The 12238-nt window shown below is 38.7% G+C and overlaps 1 long non-coding RNA gene across 1 annotated transcript in view; it reads right to left on the minus strand.

The window, feature by feature from the left end:
- LOC137096643 (uncharacterized) overlaps positions 1 to 11978 on the minus strand; it is a 34055-nt gene extending 22077 nt beyond the window's left edge. The window contains exons 1-2 of the long non-coding RNA XR_010909574.1: positions 11827 to 11978; positions 230 to 421 (exon numbers count right to left, since the gene is read on the minus strand). This is a non-coding gene — a long non-coding RNA (uncharacterized lncRNA). The remainder of the gene's footprint in view (positions 1 to 229; positions 422 to 11826) is intronic.
- Between the last annotated feature and the right edge of the window lie 260 nt (positions 11979 to 12238).

The following is a 12238-nucleotide window of genomic DNA, read 5'->3' on the forward strand; positions in this document are numbered from 1 at the left end:
ATGTATCCATTGTGTAGTGGGCTTCTACTGGACATGTGCATCTACTCTGCACGTGTATGTCATCTTCAATGTGTGCTGATCAGTGCAGGACAGCCCTAATCAGGAATCAGGGATTATAATCTCCCCCCCCCCCAAAAAAAAAACCTGGGTACCCCCACCCCACCACACACACGCACTTAGGCTGTTCTTATTATAAGCAGTACAAAAGATTTTGTTAACAATTACATACCTTCCAGCATCTCACAGATGAAAATCGAGACTTGTGTTGTGAATGATCAGATGTCATTAGTGTAGAAGACACAAGCCAGGAGAGACTGCAGTAGTTCACTCTTTGCTGAGGCCTCCTGGGAATCGCAAGGTTTTCCCTTCTTCCTGCTTTCCTCCCTTCTGTTGCGCTGACTGAATTCAAATTATTTTTGTTCTTTGAAAAAAAGTTACAGAAAATAAATGGAAACAAAGAGGAAAGGTGGGAAGGGAGACTTGGACATTTTTAAAATGGGCCAACAGAGAATTAAATAAAATCGTTCCTGCCAAATTGGGACAGTTGGATGATATGCAGCAGATATTCGTTTTAGACCTAAACCACGAAACTCACATTTTTTCTTAATCCGACTTATTTCACAGGGAAGTTGTGAAGATAAAATGGTGAGGAGTGCCATCTGTGCCATCTCGATCTCATTAGAAGAAAATCACAACGGTAATGGAACTGATTAATAACTAACTAAATAAACATTTTAATAAAGCAGTGCACAACATTATTATCAAGTGGCCTCACAGCACATGACATCTCTGCTTTTTGTGTGGATGAAGTGGTAATATTGTCAAGCATGCTGCCTGCCAGGTACACTTATCTGCAACAAAGAACATGTTGGCTTTGCACTGCATCCAAAATGTGTGTGTGTGAAGGGGAACTGCAGATATTTCTTTGCAAACAATTACCTTAACACGGCATAGATTTCATTATCTTCTGACTAAAGCAAATCCAGCTATTTCCCTTCCTGCAACTCTTCCTGTCTTTTATGCTAGAATGCACTGCCAAAGCAACAGTCACTTTTTTAAATGGTTTCTAGAAAATACCAACTGTTCCCTGATGCATTGTGTTGTTTGGAACAATAATTTTCATGTTACTTAGGAACAGCATCTTGATTATATGAAAACAGCAGTCTCTGTCTCTGAGAAACTGTAATTTGATATGCCTTGCTCCAAGCCGTCACCCATCATTGTACAAAGGTGGCTACACACAACTTCTCAGCATCATTATGTAAAGCAGGCATGCAGAGTTGGCGCCTCACCTACATTTGTTTCAAATCACTGGCTCAGAAGAATTGAACAGAGAAGAAAGATTAAGAGTTATTCTGCCCTGTTTGCTTGGAATGGTTTCATTTGACAAAGAGCTTAACTTGCATTAAAGCAAGACTGATAAGAGTTCCTGTAGATATTACCCAATCTTTTCATTGTTTGAAAATGAATTCAAAGAGAGATTTTCTCTCCTGCACTGAAGTGCTAATAAAGCCCTAGCTCTCTTGATGAAGTTGTGTTTTTCGCTACTCAATTCAATTACATCATCACTATTTAAATACACTTTAATTATCTGCATACAGTGTTCCGCAACAATGTCTGAATTATTTCTTTAAAATAGCCTGGTCTTAACAGTAGAATCACAGTCACAGAAACACATTGTTGAGATATAAAATTATCTCAGACTTTATTGGTTTTAGCTGAGGAACCTTGGTACAACATAGCACAATGTATCCAAACATCAAGTACCCCGAATGCCATCTGATTAACTCCTTTCTCAGCCCATATACTGTAAGACATTGTGATATAGCGGGATTTTATTTCTATTTAGGCACAAGAAACTGCCTGGTTCCTTGACCACCTGATTGTGAATGCAGGCCCAAATCTTCCAGTTGGGATGATGGGAAAGGTCATGATTCTTTCAACCCTTAATAGAATCTCAACATTGGAGGAAATTGTCCTATGTCCTCCAAATGATAGTTGGTCTAGTGTTGTGACCACCAGCTAAGGTTGTGGCAGAAAGAGAGAAATGCAACCAGTTCAATAGTCAGCAACTACAACTGTAATCATAATCATGCAGACCAAGAACAAAGAAAAACCAGTGGAAGGACAACAGTCCAAGTAGTCGTAGAATCATAGAATAATAGAGTTGGAAGAGACCACATGGGCCATCTAGTTCAACCTCCTGCCATGCAGGAAAAGCACAATCAAAGTACTCCTGACAGATGGCTATCTAACCATTGTTTAAAAGCTTCCAAGGAAGGACGTTCCATCAGACTCTGAGTCAGAGAGTTCCACTGCTGAACAGATCATATGGTCAGGAAGTTCTTCCTCATATTCAGGTGGAATCTCCTTTCCTGTAATTTGAACCCATTGCCCTGACTCCTAGTTTCCAGGGCAGCTGAAAATAAGCCTGCTCCCTCTTCCTTATGACATCCTTTCACATATTGATACATGACAATCATGTCTCCTCTCAACCTTCTCTTCTGCAAGCTAATCATATCCAAATCTTAAGATGCTTCCCATGGGGATTCATGGTCTCAAAATATTTGAGCATTTTAGTTGCCCTCCTCTGGACACTTTCCAGCTTGTCAATATCTCTTTTAAACTGTGGTACCCAGAATTGGACACAGTATTCTAGGTCACCTCTAACCAAAGCAGAATAGAGAGGCACCATGATTTACCTCAATCTAGACACTATACTCCTTTTTGATACAGCCCAAAATCCCATTGGCTTTTAAAGCTGCTGCATCAGACTTTTGGCTCATGTTCAACTTGTTGTCTACAAATACTCAAAAATCTTTTTCACATGTACTGTTGTTGAGCTAGGTATCACCAATTCTGTATCTTTGCATTTCATTTTTTCTGCCTAGGTGTAATATGTTACATTTGTCCTTGTTGAAATTCATTTTGTTAGTTTTGTTCCAGTTCTCTAATCTGTTATGGTCATTTAGAATTCTGCTCCTGTCCTCTGGAGTATTAGCTTTCTCTCCTAATTTGATGTCATCTGTCCCCTTGATGGATTAGTAAGGGGGCTTGTGGGTACCAATGAACCTGTGGCCATAACCACTGGAGTCAAGCACTTCCAAAGAGGGGCCTCAGGGGAGGTTCCAGACCAGGCACAATCCGAAGACCTCAATTATGGATCACGTGGAAGACAACATGGTACATGTTACAATGGCTGTGAAGACAGAAGAAGGCTGTAACAGATTGAGAAGCCACCGTCATCATGTTAACCATGTCACTGGTTAGGATTCTCACTCTGTAAAGACTGTGTGTTGATCGGCCATGCACTGACTTTCACTACCCAGGTATTTAAAAAGCCAGAAGCGATGCCATAGCAGAGAGAGTAGAGGGTGTTGGTAATTATTTTGGGCTATCCCAGGAAGGTCTTACCTTTTGCCACACTGCTCAGAGAAAAGTATGGATCATTTTTTTAAAAAGTTAAGATACAGTATTCCCACTGATTCATGGCTAGGTTGATTCATGTTTTGTTTTGGGGTTTTTTGTTTTGTTTTTTTGGTCAACCTAGCCATGGTTTTGTTTGTTTTTTAACTAGACTTATGCATGACTATATAGGGTATAAGGAATGTAAAGAAAATATTAATACATCTCTCCTTTAGAAACTTAACTCTGACACATTCTCCTCAATATTTTTTGATGCTATGCTTCCAAAAATGGTTAGGTTTAGCCAATGGTTTCTGCAATGTGATGATTTTTTGCATGTGGTTTACACAAAAGGTACTTATTTTCACACAGTCCAAACTTGACAGTCACTTCCAGCTTTGTAAGAAAGGCAGAGTATACATCAATATCCACTCCTGTCCTAACATTTAGTCTGAAATGATTAAAGTCATACAACAACAATCCTAATTAATTTGACTATCTCATTAGTCAAAAACAGACCCATACTTCACATTGAAATACTGTTACATTCATGATGAATAAAATTGTTATTCATTTTATATATTGTATTGTTCTTTTAGGAGGCTTTTTGCACTACAATAAGATTTGTGTGGTATGCATAGGAATTTGTGGGGTTTTTTTTCCAAACTATAGTCTCCCCCACCAACAATTTGAGGGACCATGAACCGGCCCTCTGCTTGAAAAAATTGAGGACCCCTGTACTAAGGCTTTGCTTTAGGGTAACACAAAGACTTTCACTTGTGACCAAGATTGTGGGAAGCTAGCCTACTCAGAGCTTAGAGAATAATATTTTTGGGCTACAGCTCACACACTCTCAGAGAACATAAACACCAACTTGTGTTTGAAAAAGTAACACTTCTGAACTGTATATGAGAACAACACACATTAGTTATGCACCCTACACTCCCATATAAAGTATATTATAATATAGTGTTTGTTTGGATTATCTCCAACTTAAACACCACAGCCTTCTTACCTGACTTGCACTGGGTCAGTTGAAATGTTGAATCCTGTAATGTGCATAATTGAATCCAGCTGAAGTTGCAAACCTGAGTGACCACAAGAGCCCAAAATCTATTAACAGCATGCACTTCAGTGCTTCTCTGAGACTGAAAGACCTTGGCTTTGTTTACATTCAATAACAGCCAGACAAGGAGTAAATGACCAAACTGCATACACTTCACAACATACTTAAAATGTCTTGCTTGAATTGTGATTGGCTAGGGCTATGTTAGCAAGAAAGAATCACTGTTCAGGATGGTACTCAGTAAAGAGAAGTTAGGTGCTGCTTGTTTTGTGGCATCGTTGTTTAAGAATGGCTGAGTGTCATAACCCTGGATATTGAATATCTTGGCTACCTAGGTCCAAATTGCTGCCATCCTCAGAACTTCCAAGCTTAGTAGTATGTGTTACAAATAATGAAATTAGCAGATTCTGTGGTTTAGTGGTGGGGAACCTATGGCATGCAGCACCCTCTCTCCTGAAATGTGTGCTATCACCCACCCCCCACCCCTGCTCACTCTCTTGTCTACCCATTCTGTTCACCCCCATGCTCCCCCCCCCAAGTGCCCAACCCCCACCCCATTTGGGCACTCATTCTCCAAGAGGTTTTCTATCATTGCTGTAGGGTATATGTCAGGGGAAGATAAGTCAAAGTCACTTCTGAATATTTTCTGCCTGAAAAGAACCCTACTAAGCACATGGGCAACATAAGTCAACAGGCAACTTGGAGGCAGATACATACATATAAGACCATGGTAATGATCCTCTTTATCTACTGTTGACATTAATATAAACATAGAATAGTACAGAGAGAGATAGGAGACAGAAAAAATACCAATAAAACTAATTTTGAAAATTACACTAGTAACACTTATGTAGAATATTTACATATAAAATAATGAGTAGTGATGTTGCTAACATGTCATATATTATAAAAGCTATAAATAATGCTACAAAGATGCTAGAAATGAATCCATGATCTGACTTAGGTTGTTGTGATCTTGATTCAGCCCCACAGAACATAAACACCAAACACCTGCTGTAATGTGGCTTTCCTCTGGATTAAGCTATTGGAGGAGGGGGAATCCTGAGCTAAGATTCAGGTTGTCCCCTGAGTTATGGGATGTCAAGACAGCTGAACCAGTTCCTAAATGAAACTGTCCACACTTACCATGACTTTGCTAGGGAGACTAGGTGAGGAAGAGGGGAGCGTTCCCACTCCTACCTGCTTTAGCAATAGGTGATTTGACTGATGCCAATCAGTACACACCATGACTGAAGTAAATCATGAGGTGCTCTGCTCGGTAGTTGCTGCTCAGTAGTGCTGAACAATTTTCAGTGTGACCGGGCTATGGTAACTTACTGCCACCACTGAAGAAACCAGCTTATCTGTTTGAACGCATCTCTCCCTATGAACCTTCCAGGAAGTTGAGATCGTATGAGGAGGCCCTGCTCTTGATCCCGCCTGCCTCACAGGCACGTCTGGCAGGGACAAGAGACAGGGCCTTCTCTGTGATGGCCCCCCGGCTGTGGAACTCCCTGCCTAGGGATATTAGATTGGCCCCTCCCTCCTGACCTTTCAGAAAAGAGTGAAAACCTGGCTCTTTGAGCAAGCATTTGGAACATCAGCATGATCAGATAAACTCAAACTGGAATATGAACAAGGAATGGCTAAGACGATGGAAATGGTTCAGGAATTGAAAAAAGAAGACATAGTTTTTATAATTGTATTGTTTATTGTTTTATGGTTTTAAACGTATTATGATGTGATTTTTGTTTTTTGTTTTTAACCGATATATGTATTTACATACGACATCTAATTGTTGCTGACTTGTACACCACTCTGAGTTGCCTTCGGGCTGAAATGGGTGAGATAAAAGTGACGTAAATAATAAATAAATAAATAAACTAAGGGAGTCCCTACTGAGCTCAATTCAGTGTCCAGGACAGTTAATCAAATGCTTTTGGGGTCAGTATAGAAAATAACTTGATGTCATTCATGGCTGGTAATACAAATCACTAGCTGAAATACCTAACAGCCAGCCACTGCATGGAGACAGCTTGAAAGACAAGATACATACTCTATTACATACCAGAAGATAGTGGCAGATATGAGGAATGCAGCTCTGAAATTAATACTATGCATCCTCTTAGTTGCTAAAATCATAGTCATGCCATCTTCTTGTAAGATCTTATGATATCAATCCAGTAACCACAAACATTTTTCACAAACAATTTTCACTGGTCAGCATCACTCATATTTTCCATCAAGGCAACAAGATACTAGAAGAACTCTATGCTCTGCCATCATTTTTTAAAAAAAACAGCTTTTACTATGGCCAATAACACAATCAGGAGGTCAATGACTGGGAGCAATATTTTTCTTGATTCACATGGCATACACAGAATACCTTCCTGGTGAATTATATCTTTAATCTATCTTCTGTGGCTTGACAGAAGTTTTTTTAAAAAAATAATCTCAATTTTGTGTTTTCAGGGGAAAAAATATGTATTTTATACATCTGCCTTTAACTCTTGGTAATAGCTTTCACTCACAAGCAAGTCATGGTAAAAACAGGCATGCATTCCATTCATCATAGCTGTTTGTTTACAATACCAGAAAATAGATATTACCAAGATTTTCTTCTACAATTTCACTGTTATATGAAATTGCTAGAAATGTGTCCAAGACATCAAAATTGAATGATATTGGCTGAAGGTTGCATTTTAAAATACTGGGTTATGCTCACCTTGCAAATGTATTGGCCCAGAGTTTTTTTCCCCTTTCATCCCACCTTGAGAAGATTAACTAGCATAAATCCAGGAAGGCTGCTGAAAATAAAACAGTTTTCTATGTTTTGTAAAAGAAAAGGTGAATTGACCCTTAATAGTGTGGTCAATTGCACATTACATCAAATACGACTCTTCATTTGAAATACAGCCTCAAGTTTCTTCTCTTCACAAAATTAAAAATAAAATTCTGAATAGAAACACTCTGCAGAGTAAGGGATCAGAGCAGGTTTTGTCTTGATGACCCTTCATAGGAGGAAGGTTTAGGAAGGCAACATTCATCCTGCTGTTCAGCTGCATGTTAGCAACACCTGCCCCTCACCTTTACTGTGCTGACAAGCCATTATTTTTACCCTTTGGCAGAAGGATCAGACAACTTTGGCAGCACTTTGTCTTTTCCACTGAACACTTAACTCAACTTAGAACCCTCTGCTGTGCTCATGTTTTGTTGTCTGCTGGATTTCCCTCTTTCATTGCCCCAGTACAAGACACATTTTACTTCAAAACAGGCCTGCCACTATTCAAGACACAGTGGAACACATGCACAGATCTGTAAAAATGGTATCTGAGGTTAATATTAAGTGAATCTCAATACTATTTAAATCCTTAGTGCTAAAAATGACTTAAAATTAATTTTCAGAAGTTATTTCCTATAGCATGTCCATAATTAAACGAAAAGTTGATACACTAAAGACCCTTCTACACTGACCACTAATGCGGACTGGGCTGAATTTTACTCTTCCATTCTATGTCTCACTTTTGTTTTGTGTATTTTAATATGCATTTATGGAAATATGTTTTAATATGCGTATTCTACAGAGTATTTTTCAATTATTATGTTTTGATTACATCTTTTAGAAATGTTGTAATCGTCCTCAAGCCATGAGGAGAGATGGGTAAGAAATAAAATCATCGCCGTCATCATCATCATCATCATCATCATCATCAAGCCCCCAGTGGCACAGTGGGTTAAACTGCTGAGCTGTTGAACTTGCTGAAGGTCAACAGTTTGAATCTGGAGAGCAGGGTGAGCTCCTACTGTTAGCCTTAGCTTCTGCCAACATAGCAGTTCAGAAACATGGAAATATGTGTAGATAATAGGTACCTCTTCAGAGGGAAGGCAACTGTTATTCATGCAGTCATGCCGTCACATGACCTTGGAGGCGTTTATGGACAACACTGTCTCTTTGGTTTAGAAATGGAGATGAGCACCACCACCTCAGAGTCAGACATGACTAGACTTAATATCAAGGGAAACCTTTTTTTTTAATTATTATTATTAGATGGCATCCAGAAAAGAAATCCCTCAACAATCGCATTGGTGGAAGGGAGTCCTGACTACAAAGCTACTAGGTAGTAGGATGTGCAAAACTTTGTAATTCATTTGTCATATCTATTTTGTAAGATTTGTATATATGAACAGATATTAAGAAACACAGGAGGAAGGCGGCACCCATTCAAAAACTTAAGAATCAAAACACCTAATACCTTTGGTTTAAATTATGTTATCCTCAGAAGCCTCCCAAAGTTAATTTCATTTTCAGCACAAGCGAGGGAAAGCCAAAAAGACTGTCATTCCTCTTTAAGGGAACTGAGCGAGCTGGGAAAGAGACAGAGAAAGCACAGAATTCTGGGTAATGTAGTTTGGGAAGGCATGGATCCTATTATAGACAATTCAAAAGGCCCTGCCCAAAACTACTGTTCCCAACATTTTGCTCAGCATCAGAAAGCCTCAATTGCAATAAGGGAGAGCTATTTTCCCTTTGTAACAGCAGCCAGAGATCTAATAAATGATTGAATCTGCAAAGAGAACTGAATAATACTAGTAAGTAAATCAGTGCTGGACTGGGAGCAAAATCCCTAAATTAAAGTTTTATGGGTTATGTTGTGCCATGTGTCATACAAAGACATTCAAGGAGATAGCTCATGTGGGTTTTATTTTTAAACATATTGGCCAAAAAATCAGTGAATGTATGAATCTTTCTGAAACTTGGTGGGAATTATCCCGTTATCTTGTGTCATTGTAAAGAAAATTCAATGAGATAGCTTTTGTTTTTTAAAAAAGAAATTTGGTTTGTAAATAATTCACAAATTTCCCCAAAATCAATGGACGAGTGAAACATTCTGAAACTTAGTAGGATAACAATGGTCAATCTGTTCTATAATTGCAGCATGTTTCATGCTAATAGCTCTAACAACAAGGGAGAAAGGCATCCCTGAAGTTTCCCCATTGGCACAATTACTTAACAAAAAATAACAAAAAGTAGTTACCTAATTATAGTTACAATACAGACCCCATTTATTTTCAGAAGTACTTTAAAAATGAATCCCCCCCCCAATTTAGTAATCTGTATTGAAGCATTATTTTCATTGATCACATAGGCCTACTGGGTAATCACCCAAAGGATACATCAGCCAGAACACTACTTCACTAAGAACCTCATCACATTAAGGATGGGATTTGGCATGCATCATGGTGAATTCAGCAGAATCCTTCATAGGGACCGTGTCTCCCCATCCCTTGAATCATGCAGCTTGTCCCTCACCCCATCCCACCACCAAGCTTCCCCCCGTTGTTGCCTATGTGACACAGGAAGCTTCCCATGTTGCTGCCATGGTGGTTCACCATGCTTTCACTTCAGTTGTGTCATTGAGCCCCATCAGAAGCTGGTGGGCTCAGTGCTGCACGTGAAGTGAAAGTGTCATAGGACAAGCAATTTTGCTTGTCTGATGAGGCTCTTAGAGAACTGAGAATGGGGACAACCACCTTCCCCTTCTTCTGTTGGCATGTGGGTACTCTGGCTGATGTTAGCCCATGTGTCCAAGATAAGGTGGGTGTGATTTCACAGCTGGGGATAGCCATGGCATGGGAGGGGGAGTGACAGTGGACTGATATATAGTACTGTGGTGGGCAACAATGGCAGATTCAGAGGCCACTTCATTGTTTCTGAGACCCATTGGGGATTACATGGCCTACATAAATGTGCCCTGGTACATACTACTGCAAAAGTTTTTTTTAAAAAAAAAACCTTGAATATATCTAGAAATACACTTCTGGTTTTGAACAATGTGAGTTTTTAAATATTAAGTTTCAGATATAGATCTATACATCTGAGCTGGAAGAAGCAGAGTTCCTCAACCCCTCCATCCTATTTCAAATCCACCCTCTGTCCCCTGATCATGTTACAAGCTGTTATAAGGCTTGGAATCCTACTGAATAGTGAGGGTGATGTGTCTGTGAGCAGGGCTTTCTTGCATTAAGAACAAATCTTGGAGGCATCTGTCTCATTAGAACCATCTAATTTTAGCTGGACAAAATGGCAGCAAAGTCCTGGTACCATTTTACAGTAACTTTGCCATACAAGTAACTGGTGCATCCAGCAGCAAGAAAATATTAGTAGCAGCAAAAATCACTCTCAATCGGTACCTCTCCTAGACAACAGAACAGAAAATGTCAGAGGAATAGAAATCTGGCCTTTGAAAACCCAAAGGAAGATATGTCTTTTAGTATCATTTGCATGTGTAAAATGTCAAGTCAACCTGTCACTTTGACTTTGGTACACATTTATAACAGATCTGTGGTTTCAAGTAATTTACTTCTGTTCTTGCTATCAATAATGCATGTGTTTTCCAGGAAGAGAGAGGGGTGGGTGGGGAAATTGTTGTTATGATAGTTCTCTATCTGTAACTAGCAATGAGTTGCACAGTAATCTTAAGGATAAAAAAAAGATATGAGTTGAAAAATATATCAGTTGGAAAACTGTCCTGTTTTAAGAAAACCCAGCTGTGTTTCTAAATTCTGTCTCTTGTGATAAATGTGAACAATGATAGCTTTGCCACTTAGAAAGGGGAAGTTATATCCTGCAACAAAGAAGAAATGGAAATAATATTTTTTTAAAAAAATTAAATGGGAAAACATGGCTGTCAAGTGTACAGAAACCAATATGAGAAAATCATTAAAATTCCAGATTTATTCTGTACAATATTTGCATGTGTTTGTTTTGCACAGAAACCAATATTTCCTTCCCAGAAACAGCATCTTCTGCACAGAAACCAATTTTTGGCACAGATTAATTGCAGAAAATGTTGCAGTTGAACACTTACAGCATGCAAAACCATTTTTATTATTGTATAATTACTGGATTAGGGTCTATATGTGGCTTTAGGAATTAGGTGTGGAAAGAATATTTTTAAAATTTTGAAGAATAATTGAAAATATTTTTAGTAAATGTTGGGAAATCTTGACAAAGAGAACTGTGGAATGAAGAGTATGATTGTGCTTTGTGACTTATTATTTGCAGAAACTATAGTTATTTAACTTTTTTTTCACAGAAAAGAGCATTTTCTGCTGAAGATATAGAATTATATTCTGTCCTCCACTAAGAAGGAGTGCATCAGCATTTTATTTTATCATGGAAAGCAATCTGAGGGAGGGAATAAGAATTCCTGTTCATTCTGTCAAACTATATCCTAATACAAATTACAATTCCTCACCACTGGTATGTGCAAATGAAATAAGGACCAATACGCATATGGACCAACACACACATGCCCAACTCACTGACCAAAATGAGGAAATGTGTCTCTTACCTTCTGAAAATGCCAAGGAACTCTCACCCCTCTTATACCCCTTCACTTTTATACAGACCAAATAGTGCTATGAAAATGAGGAGGAGAAAGGATTTCAGTCTCTCTTTAGTTGGAAATAACCTCTGAGCTGTCAAGAGAGAATAGGACAGACCTCTATTTACACCAGTCAGCAATTCAGGAATCAAGATAGGTGAACTCACATTCTGCTCAATGAGAAATGATTAACTTGCAGGAAGGGAGGTCAGAAAACTTTAGGAAAGTATTGATATCAAGCTCACATTTATGTTGCTTCACATTTTCTGTTTTCTTTTCTTTTTTTTGAAATACCTCCTTGTGTATTGAATTTATTCCTTATTAAACTAGCCCCAGGAATCACAGAGTCAAGCTCATGAAATGTGAAGGGACCACAATA

Source organism: Anolis sagrei, chromosome 3, assembly GCF_037176765.1.
Source record: "Anolis sagrei isolate rAnoSag1 chromosome 3, rAnoSag1.mat, whole genome shotgun sequence".
In the NCBI taxonomy this organism is placed as follows: domain Eukaryota; kingdom Metazoa; phylum Chordata; class Lepidosauria; order Squamata; family Dactyloidae; genus Anolis; species Anolis sagrei.